Source organism: Haliaeetus albicilla, chromosome 4, assembly GCF_947461875.1.
Source record: "Haliaeetus albicilla chromosome 4, bHalAlb1.1, whole genome shotgun sequence".
NCBI classification, from domain to species: Eukaryota; Metazoa; Chordata; class Aves; order Accipitriformes; family Accipitridae; genus Haliaeetus; species Haliaeetus albicilla.
Window position 1 is genome coordinate 48,600,497 of NC_091486.1, and position 16,865 is coordinate 48,617,361.

At 46.7% G+C, this 16,865-nt stretch overlaps 1 protein-coding gene across 3 annotated transcripts in view; it reads right to left on the reverse strand.

The window, feature by feature from the left end:
• Positions 1-16,865, reverse strand: part of DISP3 (dispatched RND transporter family member 3) — a 108,424-nt gene that overhangs the window by 20,457 nt on the left and 71,102 nt on the right. The window contains exon 1 of one of the 3 annotated variants that reach the window (XM_069782464.1): positions 5,968-6,123. The exons of the other annotated variants lie outside the window; for them this stretch is intronic. The gene's annotated coding sequence lies outside the window, so the exon portion shown is untranslated. Of the gene's footprint in view, positions 1-5,967; positions 6,124-16,865 lie in introns of those variants that run through there. 3 annotated transcript variants of the gene reach the window in all.

Consider the following 16,865-nt stretch of genomic DNA (forward strand, 5'->3'; position numbering starts at 1 on the left):
CTGAATCCTCCTCCTGCTCTGCAATCTCACAGTGCAAAAAACAGATGGGCACCACTGTTGGCAGATGGCCACAGTCCCTCTTCTGCCAGACCTCCACATCCTCAGGAGGCTAAGAAATAGGGTGAAGAGAGGGCGGCTCACAAAACATCTGCTGTGTTGTTTCCCCCTTCACACATAGGGCTGTTAGACAGCAAGAAGAAAGCAAAGGGGGGGTCTTCTTAACTCTCTGGAAAAGTCAGGAGAAATCTAGCTGGTTTCAGGCTCCATTAAGATTTCTTTAATATTCAGGATGCATAATCCTAAACAGCCAGGGAGCGTCTGAAAGTTTCCCTGAACAGCCACACATCAATGCATGAGCCTTAGGCACTGGGGCAAAGCCAAGAGCATATGAACAATGCTGCCCAAGACAGCTACTGGCCTGCAGGTGCCCCTCTGCCTCAACTTCACGGGCATGCATACCCATGTGCTCTTCTGCTGTTGCTTACAGAGAGCCTTACCTGCATCACAACAGGGAGAAGGCTTTTCCAAGTCCCTGAATCTGCGTATAAATCCTCTCCCAGCTGCTCCTTACTGCAGTGCTGCCTTGTCTCCCACTCTACACTCGAAAACTCTCCCCACAGAGCAGCTGTAATCCCATCAATACTGACAAAACAGTGGAGGGCAGTGACATCCTCCTAATGTGTCCAAAGCCTGCTGGCACACCAGCCCCAGCTCACAGGTCACCGCACGCTGCTTGCTTTTGCAGACAGGCATCCTCAGCACATGCAAGCCCTTGGCCAGTGTGTAACTCCCATCCATCGCTGGGCTGACAAGTACTATCACCCTTCTGCCTCTAAGAGACAACCAAGCTACAACTTCAGCTCACTTTAGCAGTGCAGATAGATGCTGCACGAATGGAGGTGCAAACCTCACTCATCCCATCTGGGCAAGTTGGTGTGTACACACAGTTACCTCCACTCCACCCACCTGCCCTTCCTCCCATGGCCTGGGCTCTCCTTCAACAGAATGGAGTTACTGCAAGACCTGATCAAGCGTATGTATTCTCTCTTTAGAGAGAGAGGTAAAAAGCCATAATAATTTCCCCTTTATTGAGCTTCTGAGGAGAAGGAGGGAAAAGATTCTAATCCTGAAACAGAAGAGCCTGCACGTGACAAGAAAGGGAAACAAGAGAGACTGAGATAGTAATAAGCCAGCAGAAAAATGATCATACAATCTTCTTTTTTAACCAAGAGCTAAATCCTCAACTCAAGGAAGGGATCAGACCTCACGCATCTCCCTCTGGCTCTTCCACCCACTCTCATGGTGACTGCAATTATAACAGATGGGCAGCCACAATGTATGAAGGCCAACACACGCTACCCTCTAAAGACTGGTACAAATTCTGATGCTGCTGTAAACCCCAGCACAGCAAATGCTCGAAAAGCCCCAAGATTATATGGACTCACACGAGAACCGAGTCAGGGAAGGATCAAGATTTGGTCCAGGCAGAAAGGCAAGGGCAGGGAAGGAGGCACCTGGGTTGTGCTGTCCCTGACAGTGACAGCCTCCCTCTGCATGTGGGGCAAGCACATGTGTACATCCTGCCCTAGTTCCACCACAGCTCTGAACTCCCTTCAAAAGAGAGTTAACCACATGATTCAGCTGCAAAGCCAGACACAGCTCACTTAGCATTGCCCTTGGGACTTGTCTGGCTTTACTGCCTTCGTCAGATCCTGCCTGGGTCAGGATGAAAGCTTATCCAACCCAAAACACAGCAAAGTGAATCGGCGGGGGAGATAAACCCTGGAATCAGCCAGAAGGGGAGTGAAATGCATTTTTCTGCTTGAATTCTACTTGGGGGCTGGCCTGTTTTCCCTCCACCACTTCCTGTGCTACCCAGAGACTCAGCACTGAAGCATGGCCCAGTTACTTTTTCAGTTTCAAGAGATGCACAGTGGACCTAATCCTGCAGCCCTCAAAGCTCTGCCTCAATTCTGTACAAGCTTAGCCTGCGCCAGGTTTGAGAGAGCAGAGGATAAGTGCACTCCTAGCAGCCCTGGATCCATTTCTTTAAAGAGGCACTGATTCAGCCAGTTGGGCTAGGCATTCAGATTTCTTGGGCTTCCCTCTGCCCTGTCGAAAGCAAACAGGCTTCCTCCTGGTTCAAAATCAGTCAGGACTCTGTACGGTGGCAGAACCTCCTATGAAGAAGCTTCCTGGCTCAGATTTAGGGTGCTGCTACAGGCGTAGCTTCCATTAAGTCAGAGAAAGGTAAAGGAAACTGGGCAAAGTAGTTAGTAAATAAATACTTTAACTGAAAACCTCCACTACCACGACAGGTTCTGCCTCACAAAATACCCTCTGCTTCCAGAGTCGCACGCTTGGCCACATGAAGCCAGATCTGGCAGGAACCTACAACACCACATTATGGACAGCCCTGATCCAGACTGCAAGCAGGAACCAAGAGCCACAGCTGCAGTCACCACAGGGTGCCCCACATCAGGGACCCCTTCCCACTGTCCTGATGCTTCCAGATTTTTCCACCAGGAACATACAAGCATTGAATAGATCCATGTTGAGAAGGGCCTAGGCGGCCACCACACACCCAGTGAAGGACAGACCCTGAACCAGCTGCTTCAGCAAAAAGAGCTCCTCAAGCCTACCCATACAGCCTGCAGCAGCTCCCGTTTTCTGCGCAGCCATGCAAAGGCAGACTGTGTGAGCAGACTGCACATGGGACAGTCAGCTCACAGCACAAGACAGGGGCAAAAGCAAAGGGCAGATCTCCCCACTCCAGGCTCTCCCGACACTGGGAAGATGTGGGATGTGGGGCCCTTTCCCTTCCCCACACTACCATGATATGGACGAAGTTCAACAGCAGGGTTGCAGAACTGCAGGGCTCTACTGCATAGCTCTGCTCTGCAGAGCTGCCTACAGAGAATATGCTGCAAAGGGGGGACAAATCTCAAACCTTTTGCCTAATGGCTGCATAGAAACCGCAGACCCCGTGTTCCTCTGGCAAAAACGGGCCTGCACACTTTGTGTTCAGCTCACCCAACTCCTATCCTGGTGTCAGCACATGTTCACCTGTGCTGCCTCGCCCACTCAGCCAGCCAGGAACCACTCGGGGATGGGGAAAGGGGGGAGAGGCAAGCGAGCTGCTGATTCGGCAGCACAGCTGAGCTTGGAGGGACCTTGTAGAAAACTAACTGAGCTGGAAAGGGAGGGTAGGAGAGGGATTCAAGAGGGGAAGGGAAGGAGGAGTCTGTACAGTACATAAAAACCTTCCTCCCTTAGCATTCAGCCTTCAGACTGTCAGGCAGTTTCAGCATCCTCCCAGGATGAAGATCCTTCCTGATCTGAAGGTGCGAGTTCAGAAAATCCATCACAGCAAAGAGGTATGTGGCCATGAAGAGACTCACATCTTCCAACCCTGTGTTGGTACAAAGACACACAGCTTTAAGGAAGGTACCAATAATGCCAGGATCCAGCTGATTATCTGGTTTGCCTCTTCCCAACCACAGCAGCAGTGTGGAAATGTGACTAGGAGGAAAACAAGGAAGGTCTCCTTGCCAAAGCTATTTTTCAGTACCAATGGGCACCTCCGTCCAGAGGACCATAGAGGCTATCTCACATCAGATCTGAGCCACATCCCCAGCCCTGCACACCAGACAACCTGCAGCTGAACCTCAGCATCACGGCCATGAATGCTACCAGAGCCCAATGGAAGAGGCTCACCCCTTTCCTCCCTGGATGACTGTCACAGATGAAACAGGGACTGGCAGCCCGGGCATCCAAGCCCCTTGATATTTGCAACCCTGTTCAACAATTTAACCTGGGCATCCTCCCATGTCTTGCTGCAACTTACCAGTCTGATCGGAGTAACGAATTAAGCATTTAAAGCGCTGCAGGGCTATGGAGCACAGGGTAGGAATAATTATGACTCCCGTGAACCTGACACACAGCAGAAAAGAAGGGACAAAGCCAAACCTGGGAGACCTTAAGATCAGGAAGAGTTTTGCCCTTGACTGCAGCAGGTGGGATCCAGCTCAGACCCCAAGAGCCCTGCAGGGATTGTCACTCATTTGCACCCCAAACAGGAAAAACACTCAGGCAGTTCCCATGTGTCAGAGTTCTTTTTCAGTGAAATCTAGGATAGAAGAAAGTCACTGAGAAGTTGGGGGGAGGCAGTGACAGATGAGGAAGCTAATTACACCCGACCTGACTAATTAGTGCTGACTTTCAGATTAAAAAATCCTCACTAGTGTTCCATTTCAATTACTCAGTTGTTCCTTCTTACAGGAAAACGGAAGCCTTGTGCATCAGCAAGCTAGAAAGAAAAAAGGAAAGAAAGCACAAGGCTAGAAGGGGAGGGAAAGACAATTTCTGTAATATGGGAGATTCCTATCGATAAAATAATTAAATTTCACATTCGTTTCTCCCATGGGCAAAGCTTTCAGAGCAGAGCTAGCAGTTTTGTGGTCCTATTTGTATTCCTGAAAACTCTTGGAGCAGCTTTAGGCCCTTTTGTTAGCTATATAAAGTTCCTCCAAGAGGGACAGAAATGGCCTTTGTGCTTGCAAAATCACCCTAAGAGCATCCAGCAAAAAACCACCTCTCTGTAACAATGCACAGTTGATAGCAGGGATGGACAGATTGCCTCCCAGGCCCTGTTATGCTGAAGAATGCTGTACGCAGCACTGGCCGTATAAAACAACTGGAAGGCATCATTAATGTATACCCACTCTAAAGCAGGACTCCACAGTGACACTGAGACTCAGGACCAGAGTTTTGCTATGCACTTGAATCACTGAGACTAGTCTAGAAGTATCATTTCAAAAAACAACCAAGAAGGGCTTTCTCAGGTCCCTGCTCTCCCTTTATCAACACAGCTGTAACCGAGTGCTGTGTGTTGCCCCTTGTCAGCGTACGCTACCTTTCTTAAGTGGGAAAAATGAAACAGTAAGGAGGAATTAGATAGAATGTCTGGGCCCCTAACTGGAGGTCTGACTTTCAGAGGTGTCGGCACTCCTGGAAAAGAAAAATAGGCGCAGGACACCTCAGACTGGGCACCTGACGCTGAATCTTCTGAAATACTTCTGAAGAGACTGGCTTAATTCTGCCATTGACCAGAACCTGTGCCTGAGGATATGACCCAGAACATGTTTCAGTGGGATACAAACCCAGAGATGCACATGCTGCTTAAAGGCACTGGTTTAAACTGCTGGCTGGGCTGGCTCCACCATTATTAATCAAACAGGTCTACTTTTCCAGCTGTACAGCACAATGCAGCAACAAGGCTTTAATCTATTTTCTTTCTGGGCCCTCTGCATTTCCCTTCCCACTTGCTTTAAATCCTTTGGTAAGATGCACAAAAACACTGCCAGACCCCAGGCACTTTGCAGGTCAGAATGACATCAAAACGCTACAGCAGCACAGTGCTGTTGGAATTGCAGCGCAATGATGTAAATATGTGTTTGCTGGGAAAAAAGTTCAACAAAATTATTTTAAAAAATACATTTAAAGCTCTATTGTCTGCCGTCCCACTTGCCCACAGGAGGCAAGACAATAGATAGGGATGTATACAGGATGTAGGATTGTCTGATCTCCCAAGCTTTATGAAATCAAGTACATGCATGCTCACTCACTCCTAACTGAGGAGTTCTCTTTCACTGCTGACTGTCCTACCCTTCTTTCCCCTCACAGGCACTTTTACACTCTGGCTAAGGTAAGAGCAGCTGGAAATGGAAGGAACCAGTCAGACTCAATGATCTTAAAGGTCTTCTCCAATCTAAATGAGTCTATGATCTATCGACCTGCTTTCAGAATGGGCAAAGGCTGGCTGGAACACTCTCAGCCTATGACGTTGAGGATCTCCTGCCTGCACCTGCCTGCTATTTCAGGTGTCTGACAAGCACTGATTAGATCTACTCATAATTGCATGCCAAAAACAGTGTGGAAAGATTAGCTGCAAAGTCAAGCACTCACCAGTGAGGAAATGCCAAATTCAGGGCTGACACGGCATCCTTAATTTGCCCCCCTTCCGCAAATGCTTTGCAGTGCAGTTTTTCTTCCAAGCCCAGTGTCCAAAGGCACGGACTCTGGCCTCCACCAGTGCACGCGATGGATGATGCTCCCGGAACCCAGCAGCTATTCGCTAGCTTGTTCTCTCCTCATTGTTCGGTGTGTGGTCTCACGCCTCATTTCCTGCATGCTGCTCATGCCTGGCTCAGAGGCAGAATTATTAATTTCCTCATGAGCTTTTCAACACTGCCTGTCACGACAGAGTCTGAGGGCTGAACAAACAGGACTGAACTGAATCTTCTCCCAGCATCTCTGAGGAGGAGGGGGTGGTGTAGTCCGCATCTGACAGATGCAGGAGATCAGGAGATCAGAAAGAAAAAATAGACACTTATTTTGGGTGCCTACTTTGACACACAAGATACCTAATTTCTTAGAGTGCACAGAACGGCACAGATGGGGGTTGTACGCAACAAACTGCAAACTCCACTTTGTTCTGCGAGCATAATTGGAGCTGTAACATCAAGTGTAACCATTGCTGTGCAACGTAACCTCTATGCTGGTGAGTGACATCCAAACTCTGCAATGATAGCCAATTTCACACAACCTATGCTAACCAGTAACATGCATGCCAGTACCTGGGACACCTTAGAAAGGTTTAACAGTGCCAGAGCGCACAAGGACCATCAGTTCCCTCATCTCTCTTTACCTCTAACCTGGCCATGTGGACAAGGAACAGGCTGGAGAAAAGGACTGCAAGATCAGTATATGGGGTAAAGGGAGAGAGATGGGTTTAAAAGATGTTTGCTTTGCTATGTGAGAAGCCGCCACCTGCACACAGAACAGACCAAGAAGAAAGCGAACAGAAGAACTAGGTAACCTTACAGCTGTGATGCACACAAGGATGTACAGCAAAAGCAAAAAAGTAGAGCAAAAGCAGCTCTACTGTGCTTTGCTAGGAGTAAGATGCCTGCAAATAAGAACTAGCTCAGCCATCCCAGTTTCCCATTTTAATAACACACTTTTCCTGAATGTTTCCTCAACTGGGAAAAAGAGTGAGCCCACAGCCTTGGACCAGGGGGAGACCTTCATATAGCACTAGTCTGGGAAATTGAGGCAGCCCCACCATGGCTGCAGCAGGTACCAGCCATAAAGGCTGTCCTAGGGTACTACTTCCTAAGTGACTCCAGGAAGAATCTGTATCCTGACAAACTTAAAAAAATCCAAAAGGACACAATAAATTGCCCCCAAATACTCGCTTCAAAGTACTGAAACTGGCACTTTTCGAAGAGGAAGGTCACCAGGATTTGTTGGCATCAAACCATACACATTCAGTGCCCTGCCATCCCAAGACTGCTGCTGAGGTGAACCTACACAAGAACTTTGCTAACATGCATGTCATTGCCAAGGAAAATTCATTTCCTGATAAAATAATTTGCTCCTGGTTATTGTAACTAATGATTGTAGGTGTTAGAAGACAGCTTCTTCGTTATAATCTCACAAAACATGCCTTGCAGCCTTGTGCCACGTTTACCACTTGAGTTACTTGCTTGTGTTAATGATAAGGCCCCGCTGTCACTCAGGCATGTGGCACTTACAGGTTTCTGCACGCAGACACCAAACAAACTGAGACTCTGATATGCTTCAGAAATGACTTACCTAACCACTACAAAAATTACTTAGATTTTGTCTGAGCCCCCGCCACTTACTGTTGCTAAGTGAAGGGTTGGCTTCTGGATCAGCTGTGTGCTTTTGGGTGCCTCGACACAGACTTCAAGAGCACCCTGGATCCCACCTACTAGGGGCCGAAGATAACAAGCTTGTTAAAGGTGTGCAGATTTCCGCACTCCAATGTCTACCCCTGAGCACCTGTGTTCATAGCAAAGCCTTTACAGATCATTAAATACAGATGGCTGCCACAAACCAGGGCCTTGTAGTGTTATCCCAAGAAGCGTCACTCACTCCAGGAAGGAATCTCAGACTACAGAGAGGATTCAACAATTCCCAAGCCCCTGGAATAAACTGCCATCCCCAAAGCTCATGTGCTGCTCTTTTCTAGATAAACTCAAGCTTCCCACACCACTGTCACCCTGAAAAGGAAAGCCAAGTCCTGCTGTCAGCGCCTGCCAGTCATTTATTATTCCACCTAGCGCTCAGGCTCCCCAGTTTACGTCACTGTGGGCACTGATACCACTCTATGCTCAGCTGCATGATTCCCAGCTCTGGCCCTGCTCCCCACACCTGCTCCTTGCAGCAGGAGGAAGTATGAAGACAAGGGCTGGCTGTGCACTCTCCTCCATCTGCAGCTCCCCAGCAATAGCCTGTTTGTGTGCACACTGTGCTTCTGGGACTAATCAAAACACCCTCTCCTAAAGGCCCCTCTCCAGAGTCTCCCCATAAGCTGCTAGTTCATTACTGAGAAGGAGGAGGGTAATTTCTTCCTCACCGTGCATGTGAACTGCTTTCTCGCCAGCAGCCTAAGTGGCAGTTTGTGCTGAGGAGACTTTGCTGGTTGTGGTTCTGTGAGCAGCAATATGAAAGGTAATGCAGGAATGCCAACCTATGCTGCCAGTCCTTCTTGCCAACCACAGCACAGGCAGCTATTTCATCTCCACTTCTTGCCACTCCAACATAAAAAGTACAATTAAGGTTAAAAGAAAATGTTGCAGGTACTCCCCTTCACTTGAAGTGTCTGTACTCAACCAGCTCTGTTCATCACGCTCTGACCTTCCACAGGTAGAAATTCCCATCTGCATGTGTCAGTCATACAGGCCACAGTGTCTCACTCCAGATGCTACCTAGCCTCACTCTGACGGATCTAAAAGTTTTGCCTTTTTGCTGCTATAATTTACAGACATCAGAAAATGCCAGGTTCACAAAAGGAAGGCTGTAAGGACTGCAATCTGTGGTGGGGACACAGCTGCTATGGCATTTCAGTCACATTCAGTTCTTCAGCAGGGCTTTCCACATACCAGCATGAAAGAGGAATGGGTGATGCTGTAGTCCTCTCATAAATGAGAGAGCAGAAGTCATACCCAAGGTCGTTCATGCACCATTCCAGCTCCACGCACTGAGCTGAGCTCATCTGTGGTACAGACATGACGCCCTATTTCTAAGAATGCGAGGGCCTGAATTTTGAGGAGAATTCACCCTGACAGCGACCACAGCTGAGTGGGAATGACTGCAGCAAACCATGGTCTATTGTCACCCATGGAAAACTTACTACTGATCAGGAGGTACTCACAAAGTAACTTGTAGCTAGCTGGCCCTCAGAAGCCCATAAAGTGGGATCTGAGCAGGTATGTCTTTCTTACCTCCCACACTTCTCTCTCTCTGAAACACATCCAGCTAGCTGCTCTCCTCCTATGAAAACCTGGTGCTTCTGGAATTAGATTAATTAGCACTGCTTTTTCATCTTCCCAGAATCAGTGAGAAATCTGGAAGCAGAGGTATAAAAGCCAGAGGCTGGACAGCCTCTAGTGCCACAGCTGACTGCTCCAGAGCAGGACCTGGGTGAACACAAGGTTTTTCAGAACAGAAGGAAAACTTCCTGAGGGGAAGGAGAGGATGTGGAGATGAGACAAGATGCCTCAGTGCCTGAACAGTACGTCAGCAGATCCCCTGCCAGTACAAGGACTTATACTGCCAGCTGCACCAACCATGCAGAAACTCACATTAAATGTTATCACAGCTCAATGAGCACAGCCCTGCAGACCATTAGCAGAGGAGGGGGCAGAGTCTCAGAATAAGCAAACAGGCTTTAATGACACACTAATCTCAGGGAGAGTCCAGGATGCTTCCTAATACAGACAAGAGACACTAAGAGCTGGTTCCTGCTAGTCCCTGTGAAAGGGAGAGAAATGCTGCTGACGGCAGCTCCCAGAAGCTGCCAGTGAAGCCATGTCTATAGGATACTGATTTAGGCCACCAGGACTGAGCTGAGACAGCAGCCGTGTCCCTTCTCTCCCCTCTTTTCCCTCCCAGGACAGACCCAGAGGTGCGTGATCTAAGCCTAGCACAGGAGCAGTTCAGAAAGAGGCAGACGCCACCCTTGTCCCTATTCCCCTCTACCACCAAAGATTCAGAGATTAACAGCCATGCGAGCTGCACAAGCTCAGGAGCTCGTCAACAGTAATCATACAACCCAAAGGATACCAAGGGACTGCCATCTGGCAAAGGATCAAAGCATTTCAAGCAATGGTTCCCAGTTCCTTACCACATCCTACACTTCTCAGCCAGGCATTTACAGGCTGAGATGCTACTTGTGCTAACTGCAAGACTGAGTCCTGCAGTTAAAACACAAAACCAAAGGAAACACTCGTGGCTCTGCTATTAGTTTTTCTAGCTTTCCTGGGGCAAATCACATTATCTGCTTCCGAATTTCTCTCATATTCTGGAGACCCCATCTTCCATCCTTTCATAACATGCCTGGTCCCAAAGCCTCCTGGGATCCCCCTCCACAAGCAAATACAGGCTATTCTTGCACAGACATTTGTAAATTGGTTTTCAAAGGGACTCACTCCACTGCCCTGTGCTGAAGTGGAACTGTGGCTGGCCCTCTGGAAACCAGGCCCATTTGGCTGAGTAAGGGAGCAAACTGCTTACAGGCACTCCTCAAATCAGCCAGAGGAATGGAAATGCAAACAGTACCAGAATCTGCAACATAACCGAATAAATGGGAATGTAGGCAGGTGGTATACACGCAGGAATGATTTAGCTGCATGTGTGCCAAGATTTGGATCCAGAAGGAATGATCTCCCCCACAACACATCAGAAATACAGCAGAAATACAAGGAACAGCAAGAGGTCTGTAAAGAAAATGTCATCACAGTCTTAACTTAATCTGTCTCTGCTACTTACAGCATAGCTCTCTGTTATTGGAATCTAAATAAGGTCAAATGCTTTACTGTACCACTTAGACAGAAACCAATGCTATGAACTCTGCAGTTAGTGTGAGGTAACTTTCACGAAAGAATTGGTTCCATGTAGCAGATTTACAGGAATGAAGCTTCTTTTCTTCAGCTTAAGCAGCGCCACAGGGGATGAAACATTTACCTGCTGATATATCTTGTTTCCAGTTGTCATAGGCTGGTGTTTTGTAGCTCCCTAAGATGCTGCAGCATGCTCTGTGCACAAGTATATTGACATCTGTGACAGAAGTGAAATGGACCAAAGAACATCAAAGACCACAGCTCAGTTGCCCACTTGCTGCCTGTCTCAAAGAGCTCCATGAGAAGTGACAGAGCTGAGATGTTAAGGGTTAGGATGGGGAGAAAGAGAAGGGGTGGCCTTGCAACTAAAATTCAGATGTGGAAAAAAATGGCTCGAAGCATATACGTCAGATTCTGAGACACTCCATTTAAAAGCTTGTCCATAGATTTGACACTCAGGCAAGTCCAAGGCACTAACAAGTGCTCAATGGGTCTTGAAGAACCACAGCTTGCTATGCCGGGGTCTGGAGTCTGGAAGTTGCAACTGCTGGCAGGAAGCACCAGAATGGTTCAAGAACTAGCCCAGGCTTTCCAGCAAAATAGATTTAGCTTTCAAAACAAGCTGTTGCCTATGTTCTCCAGATTCACGGCCCTCAGTTTAAATGGAGCCCACTGTTTTATTGAGTCACTTTCATGCTCTTGTGGGCCTGTCCACCCTTCCATTTCAACTCAGCCATAAAAATTGGCTTGGAGATTAAACTTGGCGCATGAGTTGTTAGCTGGAGAGCAAGTGGGAGGGTGTGCAAGGTGGGAGGTGGAGGGAAAGACGTGGCAGAGGATTTGGCCAGGTTTGATTTACAAGCAGGACCCAGGGTTGCTTTGAGCTTCTCAGACACATTTAAAGTGCCACGTTGGGCTCCAGTTCAAATCTGAGTTTGCAGCCCCATCTTCTTCAGGAATTCATTTGCCTTGTAAAAAGGAGGAACAAAAAGACAAATTATTCGATTCAGGGAATCAAGTGTGCTACATGTTCAGCAGTACCCCAAGCAGTAGAAAGGATTAGGTGTTGTTTCGGTTTTTTTCCAAATTGTCTCCACAGACCTTAATACAGCACTCAAAAGCAATTCATTCTCAGCTCCTGGGTGTAAAACAGAGCCAAGAAACAAGTCAACATATAGCACATCCCCCTAGGAGCAAAGAGCACTTTGCATTTGTGCATCATATCAGCTTCTATCAGACACTGCATAAACCCTTTGCAAACACCTATCAGATCCAACTCCCATACTCCTCTAGGGAAATAGGTCAGATTATATGCAAGTTTACAAATGAATTAAGCAAGGCTCCACAGCCTAGCTCCAGCTCTGCTGGAATTCAGCCATTCCTTTTGCTGACTTTAACAGAAGCTAAATAAAGACCAGGCAAGTTACAACTAAGTTTTAGTTGCCATTTGAGGAGCACCAGTGGTACCTACAACTCCAGTTAACAGAGACACAAACTTGGTGCCCAGAAACTGACACATCCAAACACCAGAGTCATCTTTGCTACAGCAACCTTCCAGATCTGCTCAAAATCACAAGGTTTGTGGCAGAGCAACAATAGGACCCAACTCTTCCCAATCCTCTGCTTTGATTACCAGATACTCCAGCTTCTCCCATACTCAATATCATAAAGCGTAAAGAAGTTAATACCCAGCAGAGGCCTGTGATGCTTACACATTAATTTGTTCCTCTGCTATTGGTCTGCAAACACACAGATCTTTTAAGAACATGGGAAGGCAGGAGGAAACACAGCTCCTATGAAACATTTTTGGAGATGGACTGTAAAAGAAACAACATATTGAGCCAAATGATCCTGGAAATGAAAGTGCAAATTTAATGTAGGGCATTATTGTTATTTATTAAATATCTATCACCACATATAGATGAAGAAACAAAGACTCTGTGACTTGCTAGCCCAACATCAGACAGCCAAGTGAGCTCAGAGTGAAACTATTAATCTCTTAGAACCCTACTCTGTGTTCAAGTCAAAGAAATTTCTGCTATGCAAAAGTTAAGATGGGAAGAAAATCTGTGGCAGCATCAGACAAGATGCCCTGAAGCCCATACAAGCTTGTCCATGTAGTCATCTTAGCAGGTAGATTCCAGGCTCACATTCCCAGTAATAAAGCCAAAGTGACTTCACTGACGTGACCGCATTTACACAGAGCCAGTGAGATTGCAGCTGTGGAACCAGGCCCCAGAAGCAATAGCATCCACATCCTGATGTCCAGGCAGAAAAATGATTCTCACCTCTGACTCTCCGCATAAAGAAGTGGAAAGTCACGGCCAGCAGCAGTTTAAGAACCAGACGACTGCCAGTATGTCTTTCACCCCCTGCAAACACATTGGTCTCTCCCCCTTCTCCACTATTTATGTAACATGAACTGCCTTCTATTCAGGAGGAGTTGTTCTCTATTAACAGAGCTTGGCAAAGATCAGAAATTAACTGTGCCAACTTTCAAGCCTGCTGCTTTAAGGCAGATGGCAGGGAAAGTATCCCAGCCTTGTTCCCCAAACCTCTTCTCCCAGCAAGCAGAGATAACTCAAAACAGGAAAAAAGGGTCACGTATCTGTGAAGCCCTAATTTCAGTGCAGGAGACAGCCTGTGTCTGGGATGCCCTGCTCTGCAATGGGCATGCTTGCCTCCCCACAGATGAGCAAAGCCTGCTGCGCTGCCAGGATCTGTAGGCTGAGACCAAGGGCACAAGTTTCACTGAAGTTTTACACTTCCAGAGTTACAACAAGAAAGAGGAGATGCTCTGCCCCTCTGAGTCAATGATGCTGCTATCATCAAAAAGAATCAGCACTGCTTATGACTAGGGCTGAACTGTACCTTTATGGGAAAGCAAATCCCTCTGGGGGAGCGGGAAGGACAGGATTCCCACTGCATAAAACAAGAGCTGCAGTTGCAGACCACCCTCTGCATCCCATAAGCAGAAGATAGCTGCTCTGCCATCCCCACCACAATGGGTCTCCCAGGAGCAGTTCCAGTGCCTGGGGGTTCAATTCACCCCCACGAAGGCAGATTGCACTCAGCCACTGGCAGGAATAGACACAAGCGGACTCCTGAGCTGTGAAGTGCTGAGTGTCCTGGTGAAATCCATATGACATTCAAATGCCTTGCTCTTGCAAAAGGAGGGGCATCATCCCCAGCAATAAGCAACCAAAATTAAACCTTTGAAGCTTGTTTTGCTAAATTTTTTGTGTCTGTATTTTCTCCCATTAATAGTGTGCCATTCCAGTTATTTATTAGTCTTTTCTCTTTTTTGATACTATAAAAGCATGACTCAATAGCAGTGCTGAGATCTCAGAAAACTTCTCTCACGGTGCTGCAGAGGACAGTTAATGACAATATGACAGGCAAGAGGGCTGTAAATAATATTCTACTGGGTACTAATTCAGACAGTTGTTGTAGCTCATGCCTGAAGCACACTGCCATCAATGGGACAATTCACAAACTCACAGTGAAACCCGTGCTGAAACTTAATCTGGACTGGGGTCAATGGAAAGTCTCTTGCTGACTTCACCTAGAGCTGGATTAAGCACTTAACTCTTACATTGTCTTCTCCATGTTCCTGAATTATTCATTAAGGGCCAGACACTGCAATCCATACTCACACTGCGCTTGATCTGTCCTTTAAATTGACTTGCATTAGCCTGAGTCACGGGCATCACAGCACCTTACTCTTTAAACAGTCTCACCGAATGCAGCAGAGCTATTCATGAAATAAGGTACTCCTCTGCAAGAGGAAAGGAGGCAGGATCTAGCCCTTAGAAAGACATCAGTAAGGCTAGACCTCAGAGAAAATTCACCCCGGTAAAGCTGCATCAAGATGAATGAACTCAAGTAAATCTGTGTGAAATCAATCATTTAAAGAGATAGCCTGTTCTGTGGTATCACAGGGGAGATATAAGGGAGCACTAGAAACTAATATTTCATTGTTCAACTTCATCACAGGGTCTGGAAACACATTCCCATGCCCCTGGCCACACATTCACAGAGCCGAATGGCAGCTTGCATACACACCTTGTGAGGACTGTTTTATCTCTCTGTATGGAAAGAAACAGGGAGGTGTGTGGAAAGGAAGAAGGCAAAAGACATGTTCCACTCCTCTTGACTGGGACAAAAGGAACAAAAAGTAAACGGGACTGCTTGTCACCAAGGAGGTAACAAGTACCCACACTTACCAGGAACTCCTTCCTCTGCCAACCTTGCAACTTCCAGTAAACGGAGCCGCCCAGACCACATTACTGGCTCTGATCCTGAAATCCCCTGAGGCTACTTAAACAGCAGATAAACTCACATCACAGGAGAGCGGATTACGGAGTACCTTTCACCACTGAGTCCAAATCCATAGTCGGATACTTTTAAACAAACAATGGATAAAAAAAATAAGCCAATCAGGTAAGTGAAAGGAGAAATCTTGTGCACTACATTGAAAATTATAACGGGGTTTGATTTTTTAGAATGAATTAATCTGTTCAGTTCTCATTTATGTCAGTGCTTGATAAGATTAGAGGATTAAACCAACTGTATGCTAAATGCCTTGTGCTAAAGAGAATCTTGCCAGGATTTACTGCATGTTGGCATGCACAGAGACCATGGCAGCATCACCCAGAGACACTGGGACTCATAGTAGGACATGTTCAAACTTCAGAAATAAAAATCATAGCTTATCCAGATTTTCCATATGCCGTCAGGGTATGAACTCCTATCCCTCTCCAGTTTCAGTCAAGCTTACTTATTAAGTACTTGTACCCAACAGGCAAGTCTTTGTATAAGCAGCACTTATCTCAGAGCACTGGCATCACGAGAGGATTTCAGATGTGCTGTGATTTTTTTGGATGCAAAATGTTAACACTGTATTCATACCCACCCCCAGTGCCATACAGAAATGCACTCATCCTACCACTCTCATGCTATACAGTTACATATACATACGCACACTTGGCAGCTATCCTCATAAACTCCTGCACAATACAGCTTGTTAAAAACACTCCTCATTTGACAGTTCAGAAATGACAGATACAGAAGTGGTCAAAGTTGTCTTGTAACCTAACCACTTTTTCTATTGGCCTGACAAAGGCATTTGTGATGTTTAATTCATTAATGCTGAAAAAGTACAAGATCTTGGGAGGCGTGGCCATGGACATACTAGGTATTGAGAGACTTTTTAGCACCTAGCAAAGACATTCTCCCCAAACACCTGAAAACTAACAGAGATTTTACCAGTGGGAAATCCCTCATTTCTGTGCCCCCAGATTACACAGAGCCAGTCAGATACTGTCACCTTGACTCCCTATAAGGGCCTTATTCCACTCTTGTAAGGAGACTGTATGCGCAATGAATTTGGCCCCGTACGTTGCAGAAACTGAATCACAATCTTCACCACAGTGGGCAATCAGAACGATGCTGTTGCTACTTCCCAACCGCCAGTCTGGTTCTCACATGTTACATATCACTCTGGGCCATTCATCCCTTAGCTTTTCCCCATGTGCGTCTAGGTGAAACAGTCACAAATGCTGATGGCTAGTTTCCCCTTGAATCATTTTTCTATTAGATGAGCATTCTCCCTCCATAGCAGAGTATTTTCCCCATGGGAATACAGTAAGTATTCACAGGGGCAGCAGGAAGAAAAGAGGAATGGATCTTTTATCATATTAAGCATTTCCATTCTATCTTTGTTGTCTTTTTCACTAGCTCAGGTCTGTTTTATTCCAGGCTTAGGGAATCAAACTACAAGGCTCTACAGGGGTAAAGAGACTGGCTTAATGAGTCTAACCTCTGAAGATGCATCCAGTGTGATAAAAGAAGTGGAGCTATTGAAACATCTCCCTTCAATACAGTTATTGTGTTGCTAGGTTTCCATCTAGACACACAGCCTAAAAGAGCAAT